Source organism: Ovis canadensis, chromosome 24, assembly GCF_042477335.2.
Source record: "Ovis canadensis isolate MfBH-ARS-UI-01 breed Bighorn chromosome 24, ARS-UI_OviCan_v2, whole genome shotgun sequence".
Lineage (NCBI taxonomy): Eukaryota > Metazoa > Chordata > Mammalia > Artiodactyla > Bovidae > Ovis > Ovis canadensis.
The window spans coordinates 55,035,646-55,056,018 of record NC_091268.1 but is presented as its reverse complement, the minus strand read 5'-3'; the positions used below and the strand labels follow the sequence as shown (position 1 = coordinate 55,056,018).

At 46.0% G+C, this 20,373-nt stretch overlaps 1 protein-coding gene across 1 annotated transcript in view; it reads left to right on the top strand.

Moving 5' to 3' along the window:
- Positions 1-20,373, top strand: part of SDK1 (sidekick cell adhesion molecule 1) — a 724,823-nt gene that overhangs the window by 303,732 nt on the left and 400,718 nt on the right. The window lies entirely within an intron of this gene.

Genomic DNA, 20,373 nt, shown 5'->3' with positions numbered 1-20,373 from the left:
TGCATCAGACCGATTCTTCTTTTCACTTTATTTTGCTGAACCTTCCTCATGCTTTTGATTTATTTTTTCCTCATACTGCTTTCATTTTTTTCCTCCTGTTTTAGAACAGCAGCTTTCAATCTGAAATACTGTGGGTTAGCCTGGGTTTGCCATGAGCCACAGGCTCCCACAGTCACATGCCCACATCAGCAGTGAGCATGCCTGTATGTGTGCTGTTTGTCCTCCCTGTATTGGGTCTGTTGGTCCCTATCTTCAGAAAGTCTTGACAAAGACAAGGCAAACACGGCCTTCCAGTTGAGGTGTAGACATTTGTTTTGGATAGCTTTGTTAAGAGTGACATGATGGTAGATGGCCAAGAGGATGTGGTCATTGGACAGTTGTGTATACCACACTCAAGGCTTGCAGAGGAAGCTTAGTCAAGCTCGGGGTGGCTGCTGCGTTGTTGCCTATAGGCTTCACAGTCCATATGGGCCACACATGCCAGTGAACAAAGCCCAGAGAGCTCCACCATATCAGCTGAGGTGCTCTTGGCTGCAAGTCACAGAGGATGCCTCTGGCTGAGCACAAAGGACACGTGTGGGAGTGCTTAGAGAACTGCGGAGCCTGGCCAGCTGAAGCAGACGGGGAGGCAGCCAGGGCTCCTCCTGAGGCCCGACAAGCAGGAGCAGGGCCTTCCAAGGGGATGCAGGGCCCAGTTCCTGAAACTGTTGCGTATGGGCAAAGGGGCTGAAGGCAGAGGGCTCCACAAGGGACTGGTACAGTGGGACGGTAGGGGTCGCACCTGGAGGCAAGTGTCTTGGGTCTGTCCCCATGACCGGCCTGTGGAGATGCGGCCACTCATTCTTTCAGCATCTCTCCTGGAGGCGTTAGCTGGCGAGAGCCACGACCCCATCCCGTGTGTGTGGATGCTGTCTCCTCAAGGGGTTTTCACCTCCCCTGGGTCCTGACCATCTAAGATGCTTATCGCCCTGCTTGGCCTGGTGCTGTGCAGAGCAGAGATGCAATACTGGAAAAATGGAATGAATGAGGAATGTGAAGGAAACTCCTGTAATAGTGTAAACATCCTCACCAAAATGTGGGGTGGCGGGGAGAGACATCACAAACCTCAGGAGAAAGTGGTGCTAACAAAGGCAAAATATATCTTGGAAAAGCAAACAATATTTTGAAAGAACTGAGAATAGGATATACTTAGAATTTTGAATTGGTAATTATAGGTTTTATTTATCTGAAAAGATGAAAAAAGTGCTTATGTATTTTTCTGATTTACTGAATCCAAACAGTTAGTTTGCTATCTTTGCACGTCAGAGATGAGTACAGCCTTCTCTTATAAGTAGAGTCTAATTTGATAATAGAATTGTTCTGTGTTATTTCAGCTTAGATATATGTTCTTTGTTTCCTTTTATTTCTCAAAATATGAAATGTGAATGCTGATGTCATTCACAGGAGGTAATTCACGTTACCTCCGGGAGGTGATTCACGTTGGCAGTTATCAGATTAGGCCGTAGAAGCTTGTTCTGTGCTCGGCCATTCTTCTGCTTAATTGCAGGTTTTTATGCTCAAACTGCACCCTTAGCCTACCTGACGGGAATGTGTAAGCGCAAGTATACGGGCGTGTGTGTTCCTGGGAATGCGAGGGTTATAGACTAAATATTTCAAACCTGCAGTCAGTTTTGTGAGACGACTTGCTCAGAATGAGCTGAATTGTGAAGTATGGGCAGGAAACAGCATCCCAGGTGACTTAAAAACAGTCTGACTCATGATTGTCCACGCTTAAATACTCGAACATCCATTAACCTATTACCATTTCATTTCAAGTGCTGCAAGAAAGATGTATTTAAATTAGCACTTGTATTGGAAGTCACAACTTAATGCTTGAATGAAGTAGATCTGGTTGTAATAATATTTTTATAGTTAACTGGGCTTTCAAAATAATATGCTTTTAAATTTTTCATATTATGCTTTATAGGCATTTTGTGGATGTTTATAGAGTATGTCTATACGTGTGAATTGAGCCGCATTTGCAAAAGTAAAATAGACTGGGAGGCATGAGCTCCAGACCTGCTCCCTCCATTAATTCTGGCCTTGGGAAGATGACTTACTCTCCTCTGCCTCCATTTTCTCATGTCGAAAATGAGGACGGCATCGTCGGTGACCTCTGAGGTCCTTTCTGGCGTCTGCACCAGCAATGCTCAGGGCCAGACCTGCCTCTCCCCTGCTCTTTCTTCCTTCCTGCACTTAGTAGGTACTTGCTGAGCACTTGTCCTGTGCCAAGCACTGTTCCAGCTGCTCAGGCCAGGCAGGGGCCTGAGGACATTGGAGCTTCTGCTCTCACGGAGTCACGGTCCAGCGTGGAAACACAGGAGTAACCAGAGGATGATGAAAGTGAAGAGGCGTGTAGAAAGGTGGGCGGGAGAGAGCTGAGCAGGAGCGGGGTGTGGTCGAAGACACCTCTGTGCAGGTGAGGGTTTAAAATCCACTTTGTTGAGTTGTAATTTACATACAACAGGACATACAGATTTTAAGGACACAGGTTGATGAATTTTAGCAAGTGTATGCACAGATATTGTCACCCTCCTAATCAAGATGCCTGGGACAATTCTTACCCCTGGTCCCTGCCTCACTCTGCCCCCTAATCTCATTCTAGTACCAGAGGTTAGTTTGCTTATTCTAGAATTGCTTATAAATAAAATCACAGAATATGAAATTCTGTGTTTCTGCCTTCTTTCATTGGACATGATTTCTGTGACATTTTTGAGGTGCTGTTGATAAGTATTGTTTTTATCTATTTTTTGAGTGCTAGGCACTGGTTGAAGTGTTTTCTCTGTACTGATTCTCCGAAGCCCCACAGCAGCCCAGTGGGTTGTATTGACATTATTGTCACTCTGCTGAAAGGAGCAGCGACAGAGAGGGGCCAACAGCTGGTTGGTGCTGAGCCCGCACTTTGCCCCTGTGCCCCACTGCACCCTTGGGCTCCTGTCTGAAGGAGGAGGAGCCAGCCATGCACAGCTCTAGAGGACAAATATTCTGAGCAGTGGGCTCACATGCATGCAAAGCCAGTACAAAGCCTGTCGCCTTTGCTAACTGGTGGTCTGGTGCTCAGGGCATTGTGAACAGAGAGTGGACAGAGAGGGGGCCCAAGAGGGGAAATGGGATCCTGGAGGTGCCAGAATTTGGGAAGGAGTCTGGGTTTAATTCCACGCACAGTAGTACACCTTTCAAAGGGTTTGTGGTTTTTATTTTTGGAATTTTTTTAAAATTATGGCAAAATATGTGTAGCATGAAATCTACCTTAACTATTTTTCTCTGTAGATTAAGTGTCATTAACTGTATTCATATTGCTGGGCAGCCATCATCACCACCCCATCTTTGGAGCTCTTTCATCTTGTAAAACTGAAACACTGTCTGCGTTCATGGTTAACTCTCCATCCCCGACCCCCCAGCCCCTGGCGTCCACCCTTCTACCTTCTGTCTCTGAGAGTTTGATGCCAGCTGTTGTTGTTTACTTGCTCAGTCATGTCCAGCTCTTTGCAACCCCATGGACTGCAGCACACCAGGATTCCCTGTCCTTCACTATCTCCTGGGATTTGCTCAAACTCGTTTCCGTTGACTTGGTGATGGCCTTCCAACCATCTCATCCTCTGTCATCCCTTTCTCCTCCTGCCTTCAATTTTTCCCAGCATCAGGGTCTTTTCCAATGAGTTGGCTCTTGGCATCAGGTGGCCAAAGCATTGGAGCTTCAGCCTTAGCATCAGTCCTTCCAATGAATATTCAGAATTGATTTCCTTTAGAATTGATTGGTTTGATCTCCTTGCTGTCCAAGGGACTCTCAAGAGTCTTCTGCAGTACCACAGTTTGAAGGCATCAGTTCTTCAGTGCTCAGCATTTTTTATTGCCCAGCTCTCACATCCATACATGACTACTGGGAAAAACCATAGCTTTGACTATACAAACCTTTGTTGGCAAAGTAATGTCTCTGCTTTTAATATGCTATCTGGGTTTGTCATAGCTTTTCTTCCATGGAGCAAGCGTCTTTTAATTTCGTGGCTGCAGTCACCATCTGCAGTGATTTTGGAGCCCAAGAATGAAGTCTATCGCTGTTTCTATTGTTTCCCCATCTACTTGCCATGATGTGATGGGACCAGATGCCATGATCTTAGTTTTTTGAATGTGGACTTTTAAGCCAGCTTTTTCATTCTCCTCTTTCACCTTCATCAAGAGGCTCCCTAGTTCCTCTTCGCTTTCTGCCCTAAGAGTGGTGTCATCTGTATATCTGAGGTTATTGATATTTGATGCCAGTAGGTCCCTCATATGAGTGAAATCATATAATATTTGGTTTTTCCTCCTTTTTAATCAGACTTGGTATTTGGGTGAATTGTGGATTCATATGCAGTGGTTAGGAGTCATACAGGGGGCTCCCATATGCCTTTTAGCCAGTTCCCCACAAGGTTGTGAGGCCTTGTAGGGTTGTTGTGCAGCATCACAGCCAAGATATTGAGGTTGATACACTCAAAACACAGGACAGTTCCACTACGTTGCCTGTTGGCATCACAACCCCTTTCCTCCAACCCTCATCCGTACCCTAAATCCTGACAGTCACAAATCTGGTCTCCGTTTCTATAATTATATCATTCAGAGAATGTTCTGTAAATGGAATGATGCAGTCTGTAACTTTTTAGGATTGACTTTTTCACTCAGCATAGTTCTGATTCATTCAGGTTATTGCAGGTCTGAGTACCCGATTCCCTTTTATGGTGTGGTTTTCCATTGTGTGGACATACCACAGCTTGATAACTGTTCACCTGGTGAAGGACACTTGGGTTGTATCCAGATTCCCTGTTATTGTGTGGTTTTCCGTTGCATGGACATATCACAGTCATATACCCATTCACTTGGTGAAGGACATTTGGGTTATATCGAGGTTTTCACCCTATGAATAAGGCTGCTGTAAATATTCTTGTGTATGTTTTGTGTGAACCTGTCTTCATTTTTCTGGAATAAATGCCCAGGGACACAGCAGCTGGGTGTCTGGTATTTGCATTTTTTTTTAAGAAAATTCCAAACTGTTTTCAGACTGACTGTACCATTTTGTATTCCCACCAGTGGTGTGTGAGTGATCCAGTGTCTTTGCTTCCTCACTAGCATTCAATCTTGTCACTATTTTTTATTCTAGCCATCTTGATGGGTGTGTAATTATAACTCCTTTTGTTTTTTAATTTGTATTTCCCTAATGGCTAATGATGTTGAACATCTTTTAATGTGCTGACTTTAAAAAGAGCCAAATACAGAAAAACTAAACTTCTTGAAGTGAAAAATACAATCATTTATCTTAAAAACCAATTGAATGGGTAAAAGAGCAGACAATATTACAGCTAAAGTAAGAAATATTGTTTTGCTAGATTGAAGGAGAATACCCAGAATAAAGCACAGAAATAAAAAGATGGAAAATACAGAAGACAGGCCAAGAGGATAGAATAATATTGTTTTGCTAGATTGAAGGAAAATACTTGGAATAAAGCACAGAAATAAAAAGATGGAAAGTACAGAAGACAGGCCAAGAGGATGGAACAATCAGTAGAAATCTAAGAAGAGCCCCAGAAAGGAAGAATGAAGCCAGTGGGGCAGGTAGCATTCAGAGAGAATTACTGCAGTATTGCCTAACATGAGGAATCCTCAGAGTCAAGAAACAGAAAAGGTTGCAAGACAGATGAAACTAAATCCAAATCTAAACTTATTACAGTGTCACTGTAGAACCTCAAAGACAAAGAGGAGGCCTTAAAAGCAACCGTACATGTAATTCAGATTTCCTCAAAACATGAGTTAGATGACAGTTGACTGCAATAATAGAGATGATCATACCTGAGGCTACAATGGTCGTCACAGACTTTCATATCCAGCCGAGTTAATATCCAAGGGTAAGGGAGAAAGGAAGACCTTTTCAGACGGAGAATTTACGTTTCTGAGAACTTTGCTGTAAGAGCTGCTAAGGACCAGCTTGAGGACAGGGATGCTGAACCCAGGAGGAAGTAGGAGGTTAGAAATATTGGTCATCATTTTATCATTTTCTCTAACTAGGAAATGTTCGGTAATTACAATTTTAGCATATTTAAAATAACAGAGAAGGCTGTAAAGATAGCAAGATGAAATAACTCTGGGGGCCTTTTTATTGGGAATGGCTGCAGTGAAATGGCAAGTATCCGTGAGACAGTGAGGGGGTGGCACCAGTGTTTAAGGTGCGGAATAACTGCGAATGTTTGTGTGCTACAGATATTCTCTCCTAGAGAAGGAGGACTTGGGGATGCAGTGAGGTGTGGGTGAGGGGCAGAGTCCTGGAGGAGGCGGGGCAGCGCAGACAGTCTTACCACCAGCACGGGAAGCAGGGCCCCAGCGTGGTGGGGTGCACTGGCTTCGCGACGCTGTGGGGGCCCCTTCAGGGCTAGAGTAGAGGCCGAGAGAGCAGACTCAAGCTTCCGCACAGAGCATGGATGCATGCTGTCTGCAGACGTGCTTGTGGAAAGCTGAGGCCTTGCTTGTGAGCTTTATTTCCTCTGTGAATATTGGGAATAGGTTGTAAGTTTAGAGTGAAGTGTGACGCAAGGAGAGAAGTGAGGGTATTAAATAACTGTCTGGAGAGTCAACAGCAAAGCGAGCAACACGCTAGACTTAGGGGCCCATCTGAGTGCAGTCGCACCTCTGTGGTCATGGGCGGTGTCAGCAAAACCGAGAGGTTCTGATGCAGTTGCAGAGAAGGCAGTTGGGTTCAAAGAAGGATGAAGTATATAGCCTGTCACACGGGACTGAGAAACAAGGGTGCGGAGGGCTTGCAGGCGGGAGGTGGCTTTGGTTGTCTGTATGTTGTATTGGGAGGAAGTGATGGGTGGTCCAGTTTGGCAGAGTCAGAAGACCACATGGCTGTGGGGTGGAAGAGCGCCTGAGTGGGGGACCAAGGGGACGTGGGTGCTCTGGGCACCTCCCATCCTCTCATCCTCTCCTTGGCTGCTCCATCCAGTCCCTCCACTCGACGGGTCTGGTCATGCAGTTCAGGAGGGTGGCCTGGTTGGGTCCTTGTGGGTGGACTTGGACTCGTAGGGAGTCAGGGTGGGTATGTGCTGGTAAGGGGTGTGAGAAGAGATAACCAGTGAGAAGCGACTGACCAGCTAGTGAAGAGATAACCGGTGAGAAGCGACTGACCAGCTAGTGAAGAGATAACCGGTGAGAAGCGACTGACCAACTAGTGAAGAGATAACCGGTGAGAAGCCATTGACCAACTGGTGCTCAAGGACATGAAGCCCGTAGTTACTCTGTGTCACCCACGCGACATCGCACACAGCAGTCCTGTCCTGGCACCTGCCTCAGAAGTGTCCTGAGTAGCTCACGCGGCTGAGCGCGTGGCTGTGGCTGTGGCCGCCTTCTGGGACTTAGAATAAGCTCCTTAGAATAAGGAGGGGCCCGGGGCAGAGAGTGTGCTGGAGCCCCGGGGCACAGCACGGCCGCCTTGGCCTCCTGCGCTTGTTCCGTGGGCTTTCCAGACGCTGATTTCTGGAGCCTAGAGCCTTCTTTTTGTTGTGGTTGTTCTAACCACAGCAGGATGCAGATGGTGAAGGTCCCTGGGCACGTGCAGGCAGCTGACCCTGTGCCCCTGCGTTGGGACCCAGGGCATGTCACAGCCCGAGGACCATTCCTGTGCAGAGGAAGTAGCCTGGGTGAAGGTGTGGGCATCTTACAGTTACTCGGTTCCATTTGAGTGGGCAGTGTAGTGTTTAATGGCAAGAGTTTAATATTCTATGTACCAATTTTTCATTTGAAAATAAAATACCACTTCATTTTCCATGAGCAGATCTAGTGACAATAATGCATTTCTTTACAAATATTAGCCTATTATACATCTTAAGTCAGTTGCACATAATTGCATTTCACCAGCTCTACATAATACTTTAATTAAAACTAGGATAATTAAAATACAGTTTTAATGAACAATAAATTCTGAAGTTGCCAAGCCTGGAATGTGTTGGTTGAATCATACCTTGCTCTTTTTTTTAGCTCTTAAATCTGTAGCCACATTTTGTTTTGAAATGGCAACAACCATGATCAAGAGGCATTTTTAAATGCATATATTAGTTCAGTTCAGTGCAGTCGCTCAGTCGTGTCCGACTCTTTGCAACCCCATGAATCAAAGCACGCCAGGCCTCCCTGTCCATCACCAACTCCCAGAGTTCACTCAAACTCATGTCCATCGAGTCAGTAATGCCATCCAGCCATCTCATCCTCTGTCATCCCCTTCTTCTCCTACCCCCAATCCCTCCCAGCATCAGGGTCTTTTCTAATGAGTCACCTCTTCACATGAGGTGGCCAAAGTATTGGAGTTTCAGCTTCAGCATCAGTCCTTCCAATGAATACCCAGGACTGATCTTTAGGATGGACTGGTTGGATATCCTTGCAGTCCAAGGGACTCTCAAGAGTCTTCTCCAACACCACAGTTCGAAAGCAACAATTCTTCGGCGCTCAGCTTTCTTCACAGTTCAACTCTCACATCCATACATGATCACTGGAAAAACCATAGCCTTGACTAGATGGACCTTTGTTGGCAAAGTAATATCTCTGCTTTTGAATATACTGTCTAGGTTGGTCATAACTTTCCTTCCAAGGAGTAAGCGTCTTTTAATTTCATGGCTGCAGTCACCATCTGCAGTGATTTTGGAGCTCAAAAAAATAAAGTCTGACACTGTTTCCACTGTTTCTCCATCTATTTCCCATGAAGTGATGCGACCGGATGCCATGATCTTTGTTTTCTGAATGTTGAGCTTTAAGCCACCTTTTTCACTCTCCTCTTTCACTTTCATCAAGAGGCTTTTGAGTTCCTCTTCACTTTCTGCCATAAGGGTGGTGTCATCTGCGTATCTGAGGTTATTGATATTTCTCCCAGCGATCTTGATTACAGCTTGTGCTGCCTCCAGCCCAGCGTTTCTCATGATGTCCTCTGCATATAAGTTAAATAATCAGGGTGGCAATGTACAGCCTTGACGTACTCCTTTTCCTATTTGGAACCAGTCTGTTGTTCCATATCCAGTTCTAACTGTTGCTTCCTGACCTGCATACAGGTTTCTCAAGAGGCAGTATGTACCACTAAATAATATGCTTCCTTATGGCTGTCATCTGTCTGTCTGTCTCCCTTGCCTAAAGTTGGTTGTTTGCTACTAATTATAATCTGTAGAAGCAGGGAAAAGTTTTTATTTGTCTCCCCACCCCCCACCCCGCCCGAGTACAGTATTACTGAGATGTATTGATGTGTGACATTGTATTATTTTAAGATGGGCAGCATCATGATTTGATATATATGTATCACAATAAGTTTAGTTAATATTCTGTACAACCCATAGGTAAAGACTTTTTCTTGTGGTGAAAACTTAGTATCTACTGTCTTAACAATGGCACCCACTCCAGTACTCTTGCCTGGAAATTCCCATGGGCGGAGGAGCCTGGTAGGCTGCAGTCCATGGGGTCGCGAAGAGTCGGACATGACTGAGCGACTTCACTTTCACTTTTCACTTTCATGCATTGGAGCAGGGACAGGGAAGCCTGGTGGGCTGCCATCTGTGGGGTCGCACAGAGTCGGACGCGACTGAGCGACTTAGCAGCAGCAGCAGCAGCAGCATTGTGATGTACCATGCTGTACATCACATCCTCAGGACCTGCTTGCCTTATAGCTAGACCGCTGTCACCTGTTCTCCCCTAGGACCCCACTCTGTTAACCGCCAATCTGTTCTCTCTGTATATGAGTTCAGTGTTTTAGATTCTGCATATAAATGAGATCATACAGTGTCTCTCTCTGACTTATTTCACTTACTTTACTTAGCATAATTTCCTCAACTTTATCTTCTTTTTTATGGCTGAATAATATTCATATACACATTCATCCATCAGTGAACACTTAGGTCGCTTCTACGTCTTGGCTATTATAAATAACGTTCTTATGAACATGGTGGGAGTATAGATATCATTTCGAGATATTGATTCCATTTCCTTTGGATATGTACACAGAGGTGGAATTGCTGGGTCAAAAATGTCTATTTTTAATTTTTTGAGGAACCTCCAAATTGTTTCCCATAGCAGCTATACCAGTTCACATTCCCACCAGCAGCGTGAGGATCCTTTCCCTCCACATCCCCACTAGCGCTGGTCGTCACTTACCTTCTGAAGATCGCTGTGCTTCGAGGTGTAAGGTGATAGCTCACTGTCGTTTTACTTTGCGTTTCTCTCATGATTAGTGATTTTTGAGCACCTTTTCATGTACCTGTTGACCCTCTGAATATCTTCTTCAGAAAAATGTCTCTTCAGGTCTTTCGCCCATTTTTTAATTGGATTATTTCTTTGTCTTTGTAGGCCCAGCAACTTAGCTCAGTGTTTGGCCATACTAAGAAGTTAATGTTTGTTGGATGAATGGAGAGTATTTCTTGGATAAATAAATAAATAATAGAACTTGGCTCATTCTGGGCACATGCTGGGGGGACCGCCTACACTAGGCTGGGACTCAGAAAACAAAGGTGTTTGTCTCAGCTTCGTCCCTTAGGAACTGTGTGACCTTGCGCAAGACTTTTACCTACTCCCAACAGAGACGATGTGATGGGATATCCCAAATGAAATCATGGTACCTACCCTACCACACTCTTGGAGTTATCCCGGGGAGTGTTGGTTTGGTGGACAGAATTACAGATGTGAAATCCCTTTCTATCCGGCAGAGTAAACGTCACGTGGTGGTCTTATCACCATCCCCTCTCTGCTCATTATGCTCTCAGTTCTATTAAGAAGCATGCATCAGTACTCAGAGTCCACTTCCTAATCATCAACTCATTTGCAACTATGGATTTTTTAGGTTGTTTCGCAATGAATTTTCAGTCCTTGGTCAATGGCTCTTTTAGCAGAGAGTACAAAGACATATGCCTCCTCCAGTGCCCCCTTCTTAAAACATCCGTGGGAAATTCAAGCCAGTCTTACTGTTGGCTGGCTGACGAGGGAGGCATCTCTGCCTGTGCGCCTAGCAGTGACGTTCATTAGCTTCCCTTTTAATTATCGGTGTTAGTGTCGCTCTCCCCAAATCCGGGTCATTTACTCATTCACTTATCTGTTCATTTAAAAGCACCTAATTGCACTGGCGGCATCCATGGGAGTCACTCCTGAAGCACGAAATCCCCTGCGAAGGAAATATGCTTTGGACCCAGGCCAGGAGATCCTGCTGGAGTTAATAAGTCAAGAAGACGTGGTAACACTATTTCATCTGTAACCCAGACGCAGGGCCTGGCCTGCCAGGGCAGCTTCTGGTGATGCTCTGGGACGCACATCACCTGCACGTGTATGGAGAGCCAGCCACCGAGTGTGGTTCGGTAGCTTACATGTGCACTTGGGGGCTCTGTATTGTGGCAAGCCTGCTCACGTCTGGTCTTACCCAGGTCTTCAGGAAGAAATGATGGTTACCAGTCTGAGTTCCTCCCACACAAACGAGGACAAGAAGGAAACTCCAGGAAGGAAAGGATGTTCTTAGAGCTAAGAGAAAGTCACAGGCTGTGTCCTTTCCAGGCCCTCGTGCACCTTAGGGCCGGGGCCCTGGGGAGCTGTGAACTGGAGAGGTCAGGGCAGCGGGGCATAGAGAGGATCAAAGGTCACATAGAGGGACTGTGGCCAGCTGAACTTGGCAGGAGGTGCTGGTCCAGTTGGCAGCCTGCATCCCCAGGTTCCCTCTTTGTGGGAAGAGAGGCAGCCTTTCAGGAGGCGGGGAGCAGTGCCCCCCCAGAGTCCTGGGGATCCTGTATATGGAAGTGGTCGAGGAAGGCAGAGGTCAACAGGAGCAGTCCTCTGTGCAGGCGAAGTTTGAGGAGCAGAGTGGGCTTTGGACAGCACTCTGGGTTTTCAGAGAAGAGACGACTTTGAGAGTCAGCTGTACTCTGACCGCTTCCTGATTCTGGGCAGGCCTAGTTAGTGTTTGGAGACTTAGCTTTCTCACACATGAAATGGGGTCACACCAGTCATGTGAATGTCATCCTGCCCATTCGGTGGCTGGGGCTCTGCGGAGGAGCGGAGGGAGCCTGCGTTCCTGGGAGGAGGAAGTTCTGCGGGGGAGGGTAAGTGATGTGCAGCCCTTGCAGGTGCTACGGAGGGTCCAGCATATCTCTGTTCCCTTCTGCAAGACCGCTCTAAATCTTCATGACGTCCCAGTCGAGAAAGTAGAGGAAGTCTTATCACACCAATTCTGTGGATGACTGCCTGGGGGAAGAGAGTAGCTCTGTGATTTAGGGTCAAGTCTCCCTTAGCGATGGAGCTGAGCAGCGGAAAGATGCTGTCCAGGTTAGCCCTGTGAGTGTGGACCACAGAGGTGGCCTCAGCTTGCCCAGGAGGGCTGTGGTTTGCAAGAGGCCTGCAGTGGGCATTTCTCACCCACTCTGACCCCACAGTGCCACGTGTAGGCAGGTGTCTTAGGGCCAGTCTGTAACTTCAGTGAGGCTCCATTTGTCCATCTGGAAAACGAAAGTGATGATAAACCGGCTGGCCCACCTCACAGGAATGTTACTGTTGTGTGTGATATTCAGATAGAGTAACAGATATCAGAACCTTTTGTGAATTACAAAGTGTCACGTCTGTGTGATGCAGAATCATTTTCTCATGAGGGCTCATTCTTGGCTGTAATCAGATCCGAGCAAAGCCTAGTTAGATCTAATTGCTGGAGAATTTGAATCCAAATGACAGTCGCTGATCTCAAGGTCATCCTTCATCCATTCAGCCCATCCACCAGTCAGCACTGTGCTAGGATCTGGGGATAAAAAGATCAATACAGTGATTCTGCCTCAGAAAGGCTCACAATCTAGTGAGTGGATTGTAGCCATTTCAGCGTAGTTCATCTTGTACAGTCCTTTTATTAAAAAAAGCTTTATTGAGATGTAACTCAATTATCATTAATCCTTTTAAAAGAATATATCTTTTGGGACTTCCTTGGCAGTCCAGTGGTTAAGACTCTGCATTTCCATTGCAGGGGGTGTAGGTTCAATCCCTGGTGGATCAGGGAACTGAGACCCTACATGCAGCACAGTGTGGCCAGAAAATGAAAATTTAAAAAATAATCATTTACAAAAAAGAGTATATCTTTTGAACTGTATAGATCAGTGGTCTTTAGTATACAGTTGACCCTTGAGCAGTGTTGGGGTTAATCCACATATAACTTACAGCCAGCCCTTCGTATCTCCAGTTCCTCTGACCACAGACCCCATGTGGTACTGTAGTATTTGTTCAGTGGCCAAGTCATGTCCAACTCTTCAAAACGCCATGGACTGCAGCATGCCAGGCTTCACTGCCCTCACCGTCTCCCAGAGTTTGCCCAAGTTCATGTCCGTTGAATTGGTGATACAATTCAACCATCTCATCCTCTGCTGCACTCTTCTTTTTGCCTTCAATTTTTCCCAGCATCAGAATCTTTTCAAATGAGTTGGCTCTTTGCATCAGGTGGGCAAAGGATTGGAGCTTCCACATCAGTCCTTGCAATGAATATCCAGAGTTGATTTCCTTTGAGACTGACTGGTTTGATCTCCTTGCTGTCCAAGGGACTCTCAAGAGTCTTCTCCAGCACATTTTGAAAGCATCAATTCTTCAGTGCTCAGCCATCTTTATGGTCCAACTTTCACATCCATACATGACTACTGGAGATATTACTCTTGAAAACTATCCACACATGGGTGGCCCTGTGCAGGTCAAACCTGCATTGTTCAAAGGTCAAGTGTATGCAGAGTTGGGCAGTCACCATCACTAACAGAATATCTTCATCACCCAAAGAAAGCCACACCCAGAATCTGTAGCTCACCACCACCACCCCGCTCCCCGACCCCATCACCAGACCCTGGCAAACGCTGGCCTCCTGTGTGTCCCTCTTCATCTGTCTGCTGTGGACATTTCATATAAATGGAATCACACAGCACGTGACTTTTTGACACGTGACACCCTATGTAGTCTCTACTGAGTTGTTTTTTGTTTCCTTTTTTGCAGTTTTTTTCCTTTTTTTTACATTTGACTGATGATCACTAAATATTTCATTGAATCTTCTTTTTTACTTTCACTGATTATCATTAGATATTTCCTTGGGCCTTTTTTTTTCCTTTTGAAATTTTCTTGAGCTGAGTTCTGTGTGGGTAAAGACGTGCCTTTGTTTCCTTGAGAAACACTTGCCAGATGCTTCCTTGTGTCAGACACTCTGGCAGGTGATGACATCACACGGGTCCCTATTCTCGCAGCATTTAGAGTCTGGTAAGGATAAACAGATGAAAAATGGGCAAATGAGCAAATACATCAAGAGAATCAGCCCTATTCAAGGATATAACGTTTAGACCAAAATTTGAAGAGAGAGAAGGAGCCAGTGACAGGAAGAAGTGGACCTGCATGTTCTGGGTCCACCGATGGTAGAAGCTGAGGTGGTGAAGAGCTGGTGGTCTGAGACCTGAAAGGAGTCTGCAGGGCAACAGTGCAGGGATACCCCGGAGGACAACGGGGCCCCGTCACATGGCCCTGGAAGAGAGCTTGGGTTTCGTTCTCAGTGCAGTGGAAAGGCACGGCGAGTGCCATGATCTGATTTGCTTTGTGACGAATGGGTGGTAACAGTGGAAACAGAATTCTTAGGAAGCTTTGGCAAACATCTTATTTGCGAATGCAGCACTGGCAGCTTGGATTAAGACAGGGCAGAGCAAATGGGGAAAGTGTACGAATTAAAGCTGTAGGTTCAAAGTATAATCAACAGGTATAGAATGAACAAGCAATAACAAAATAAGGATTAAACAAGTAGACTCAATGGGCTTAAAGATCAATTGGGTACATTGTGGAGTTAGGCTTCTTGTTTCTGATTTACTGAAACAATGACTGCTGTATAAGAATGGTTTGGGGTCCTGCTAAGTTTGAGAGAGACACCTGTGACGAATCGGTGTACAGAGATCAACTTTTGGATCAACAGTTGGAATGACAAAAGTCTGGAGCTCAAAGGAAATATCTAAGCTTAAGACACAAAATTGGAAATCTATCAGTGTAGAAGTGGCATTTAAAACCGTGAGAAGGGGAGAGAGATGTTAGAAAAGAAGAGAAGCCAGCTCTGAGAATGCCAACATTTAGAGAAATAAGCTGCCCACAAAAAGAGACAGCAGGAAGGGAGCAGGCAGCCAGGACTGCTGATGTCGGGGAATCGCCAAGAAGAGAGTGTCTTACCTGAGTGTGGCCCACAGGTAGTCTGAGTGGATAGACCCTGAATTCCAGGACAAACACAATGAGGAGGGGGTGGTGGGGCAGCAGAGGAGGAGAGGAGGGGCGGAGGCGATCACAGGAAGAGCACTAGCGCGGCAGAGGAGGAGAAAGGCAACGTGGGCAGAAGAGAACCCGGGGGAGAGGGGAAGCACGGTGCCCCCACCTCTCGGGCAGAGCCTGCACCCGCTGGACCCAGCGCTGCGGGCTGGTGGGCAGAGGTCCAGTGTCCCCGCTGCTGTGGCCATCAGTTGGGAGGCCCTGTGGACACAGTGTGCTGTGGACAGGTTAGAAAGCCTGGGAGGAGACAGCCCTGCCCGGCAGGCTCACGCTCCACCCGGGGGATTTTCCTTGCTGTTTCAGTGCTCCATCTCTATCACTGCTGACGGAATTTTACCTTGGAAGATTACAAATGGGGAGGAGCCCTTAGAACTTATTTATCTTTGAGAGCATGAATCTTTCCTTCTTCAGTCGAGACGTGCCCATTCATTATAAGATGAAGAAAACTGTTATATCCAAGATTGATAAATTATGTCCTGAGGTTACATGTACAATGTGTATACTTTATTTTTGCAGTCCGAGTCTATAGTTTAATGCATGAGGCAGTTTTGTGCGTTACCTATGCTGAGTAACCTTGGGTATTTAGAAATTGTCTGTGTGAAGTCTACCCATTTTAACACACGTCTTTCATTCCACAAAAGTCACTGGGAAGTCATTACCGCCTCTGATGACGATCACCATCTGCCTAAGCTCTGTGGAGCTTTGTCTTCTGCCTGAAACCTGTATCGTGGCGTGGCCTCTACATGATTGACTTACTGTCAGCAACCTTACTCACCTTTTCTGATTTTAAAACTAGATCTACGTGGAGAAATAGTCTGTTTTGAAGTTGCTGTGTATGGGTTAATATTATTGAATTAAATTGTAGTTAAATTTACAAATTTTGTCTGTGAAAATGGATGGGAATCCACACTCGTGTTAATTAAAGTTGGAGAGGAAGGCGGAACTGGCCACCTGTCGACGGCTTATCTCTGGTTGTGAGTGGACTGTCTGTCTGTTCAGTGCCTGGCTTTCATCTAACACACTCTGTATGAATTTAAATAAATTGTAAAGGCCTCAGATAAATTTTAGTCAGTTCTTTGATTGCGTGGTGAAATTAAGGAATTGTCTCAACGATGGAAATTTTGAAAAGCATCTAATGACTAAAAGTTTCAAAAAGAACTTAAAAAAATGTTTGTCCCCATCTTAGCATTTTCTGCTGTCTTACTGTTCTTAGTATGGTTAGAAAGGATAATACATTCAACTTAGAAAGACGCAATGTAAAGTGGTGGCTGAGAATGTGAGCTCTGAGTTCAGACCCTGGTCCTGCCATTTAATGGTGTGTGACTTTGGGTGTGTGATCATTATTTGGCTCCTCCGTGGTTCAGGTTCCCCTTCTGTGTGGCTGGAAGAGCAATAATCCCCACCACGTGGGACTGTACAAGCACCCATTCACGTAGAAGGCTTGCCTGGCTCCTGGATTATATAAGAGCATTGAGACTGTTAGTGGTTCTTGCCTCTCTTATTGTGATTACTCATTTGAGGGTTTCAAATAGAGGAGGAGGCAATGGTTGTAGTATTCTCCCAGTGTTGGTTCCTTTCAAGTAAATCTTGCAAAGCAAAATTGCATTTTGTATTTCTGATTACTGATCTGGAGGTGTGAACGTGATTTCCTTAATCCTTCATGTGAACCACAGTCCAGATTCTCAAAAGCAGTAGGTGAGATGGGACTCCTGGAGGAGCAGTGAGGCAGAGCCTGTGGGTGAGCTGTAATGAAGCTCTGCCGGTGTAGGGACAGGATCAGGTGAGTCCCGGTGCTCTCCAGGAGATGCCCTCTTCAGTTTCAGGAAATAGGAAGCCCCAGAAGGTTTCGCAGGCTGAGGCTTGGAGCAAAGGGATTAGTGTTTGCCATCCCCCTTGTCGTGCCTTGCTCCTTACTTCTAAAAGGAACAAAACCAGTTGTTGCTGACAACCCCCTGAGAGTCCATCTGTCCATGTCAAGGCCCTATTTTAGCAAGATGGTGATGGCACCAGGAGGCAGGCTGTCTTTACTGGGCCTGAGAAAGAAGGGTGCTGACAGGGACGCTTGGAGGCGAGAAGCCTGCAGGCTCAGTATTGGGGCTGGTTCATCTGCTGAGAGACAGCTCAGCAGCGGCAGATTTCAGGATCCTCTTTCCTCCAGGTGTGTCTCCTGCTCACAAGCGTGTGCATGCTCACACACCCACATCCATAGGGACACGCATGTGTGGAACACGTTTAGCATGTATAGACATGTCTGAATATGGCTGAGCATGCACGTGTGTACAGCGTGCATCTTACACGTATCAGACAGCTAGGACATAAATTTGATTTCAGTCTGGACTTTGCAGGAATGCATAATTAGATTATTTTAAATTAGTATTAATAAAATACATAGAATCGAATATTCCCATATTTTAAAATCTGTTTATAATAGTAAAAAAAATTTGATTTGTCCAATTTGAAGTAAGATGGTGACACTTTTAGAATAAGATTTGTAATGAAATAAAATGTCCCAGAGCAGAGACCTGAACATCCATGTTTCTGTCTTCAAATGAGGTGATTCTAGGAGGACTAATCAAAAAATGAAAGCTTATTTCACGCATAGTATTTTTTTCTCCTTTGAATTTTTAAATTAAATATTTAGGGAACTTGAATTTATGTTTGTAGCACATCTCGTTGACTTGGGGCTTGTTCCGTGGTTTTTGTTTATTTTCCGCCAAGTTCTCCTCTTGAAGTTTATGCTGGAATCGAGGGATTTGTACAACAAAACACTGGGTACACTGAGAAAATAAACAGTTGTTCAGACCACATGTCTGGGGAAGGGTGTGTGGCTGGCAGGGTAACTGGCTTTTGCTGGTTTGCCTGGGACTGTTCCAGTTTAGCACTGAAAGTCCACGAGTCCCCGGGGCAACAAGGATGGTTGGCCACCCAACCTGTTCTTTATGGCTACTGTCGTTATAAATTTTGCTGTATTATATGTTTTCCCTGCCAATGTCAAAGGCTCTGCATCTATTAAAGAAGCTGGGAAAGTAGAAAAAGAAGTCTCACCGTAGCTAAGTATCCTGTAATTGCTAAGCGAGGCTTATTTTCAGTCGAACGGAACTTATTTTCAAAGCATGTTTCAAGGTAAGAGATTGTTGTCACCATGGGAAGAAGGTGATATGCTTCCAGAGTATGCTAGGCATTGTCAATTTGAGAAAAATTAGCTGTTAAGATATCCCCTGACCCCAGCATCTCAGTTTAGTCTCACAGATATAACTACTCATCCCTTTTTACAAGCATTCTGGTTTGTCTCCTGCTTTGTTCTCCGTCTGAACAGCATCAATGCTTACTGAAACGTACCTGTTGAAATTAGCTCAGTGAGCTTCCCTAGTTTGCCACAGGGAGATGTTTTTCTTTCTTCTTGGTGGAATGCTTGTCAAAAACACACATGCCTTGAAGGGGAGGTGAAACGCAAGGTGAGCCGGGCGGGGGTGCCTGCCAGCTGCGCCACTGAGACACTCTTAGTCACCACAGTTGTTGTAATGAGAAGTGCCAGGCTGCTAACTGCCCCGCAGCTCAGGGCAGCTCCAGTCATGTCGTGAAGAAGTATAATGAGAAAGTCTAATACGTGTTCTCTCTGCTCATACGCACATTTTATTCTGGTCATCTTAATGCCTTTGCTGTTGTGCTTATAAATTTGAAAAATAGAAATGGTATAATCTAGCTTCTGGTATGCTTGAGTCTCTTTCTAGGGAAACTTTTTTTTTTTTTTTGCACACTTGAGGATGTAGATGAAGTCTGCATGAGTTCTAACAACTTAGCACCTTGCTTTAGGCTCTCAGACAAAGGAACACTGCCTCCAAGAAATAGAAAATGTTCCTTACATAACTTCATGTTTGGAAAATAGCAGAGACTTTAAAGGACAGTGTGTCATTTTCAGAAAGAATAGATATGAGCCATATCAATAGAATGATTAAGAGCTTTATAACTTTGAGTAGGTTCTTTTGACTGACTTGGAGATCGCTGACTTCACATGGAAGTAGAGAAATAGATGGAAGATGCACCTGTCCGGGACAGAATGGACTTTCTCACTCAGTCGTGAGAACTGGTGCTCAAGCCCCTCCTCTGTGAAGCAGAGTCCAGGTAGGAGTTCTCTGTAGTTGCAGGCCTGCGGGCGTGGGCACCCTTTCTGTGCACCCCGGCCAGGCTCCAGCCTCTTCTCCTCCTTATCCTGAAGCCCGAGCCCCTTGGCACCACACTTTATGACTAGCAGTCGCACTTAGGGGAACACTTGAGCAAGTTTTGCACGCTCTCTTTGACCCGATGGATAAGTCATCTGAATGGGTACGTCATCGAAAATAGTGAATAATTCTGCTGTTACTTTTGTTCCAATCCCTACTTCCTCAAGTCCAGCTAGGCTGGAATTCTCTGAGGGAGGGACTGACTGGTTTTTCCTTACCTTCGCACCGCTGGCACACAGCGCAGTGCCCCACACGTGTTGTTATTCAAGGAATATTTGTGGGTCAAATGAATGAATGGAGCTTGGCTTGCGCTTGACATCCCATAACAAGTTGTCCTGCCCGCCTCCTCCCTGCCACAAGGCAACAGCAAAGGGCGGCAGGAAGTGGTGCTCCGAGGTTGTTCCAGGACCCAGGGCGACCCGTGGAGAAGAGGCCCTTCTCTGACGCCGGCACCTCGGCAGCCTGCAGTCTGTCTAGTGGCCCCGAGGGTCAGGTAAGTGGTAAACGGTTCCTTCACGTTTGAAATAGGGACTGTCCTGTTGTCTTTCCTCTCTCTGCCGGCAGACGTGGACTGCTCCGTAGTGAAGAAGGCAGTTTCTCAGCTGGCTTCACTAATGAAGGGCCGAGAACCTAGACCAGCTCCCGCCGGCCCCTGATCCCTCCCTCGCCTCCCTCGCGGTCCCCGGGGTCATCACGTTCTCCTTCTCCCCCAGCACCGCCCGCCGTCAGGCCGCGGGCGCGCGCTGCTCGGATCGCCGCAGGAACCCTGACCGTCCCGGGCTCCAGTTTCGTCCTCCTCGGTCAGCCTCTGCTCTGGAGGGCAGACGCTCCCCGCAGG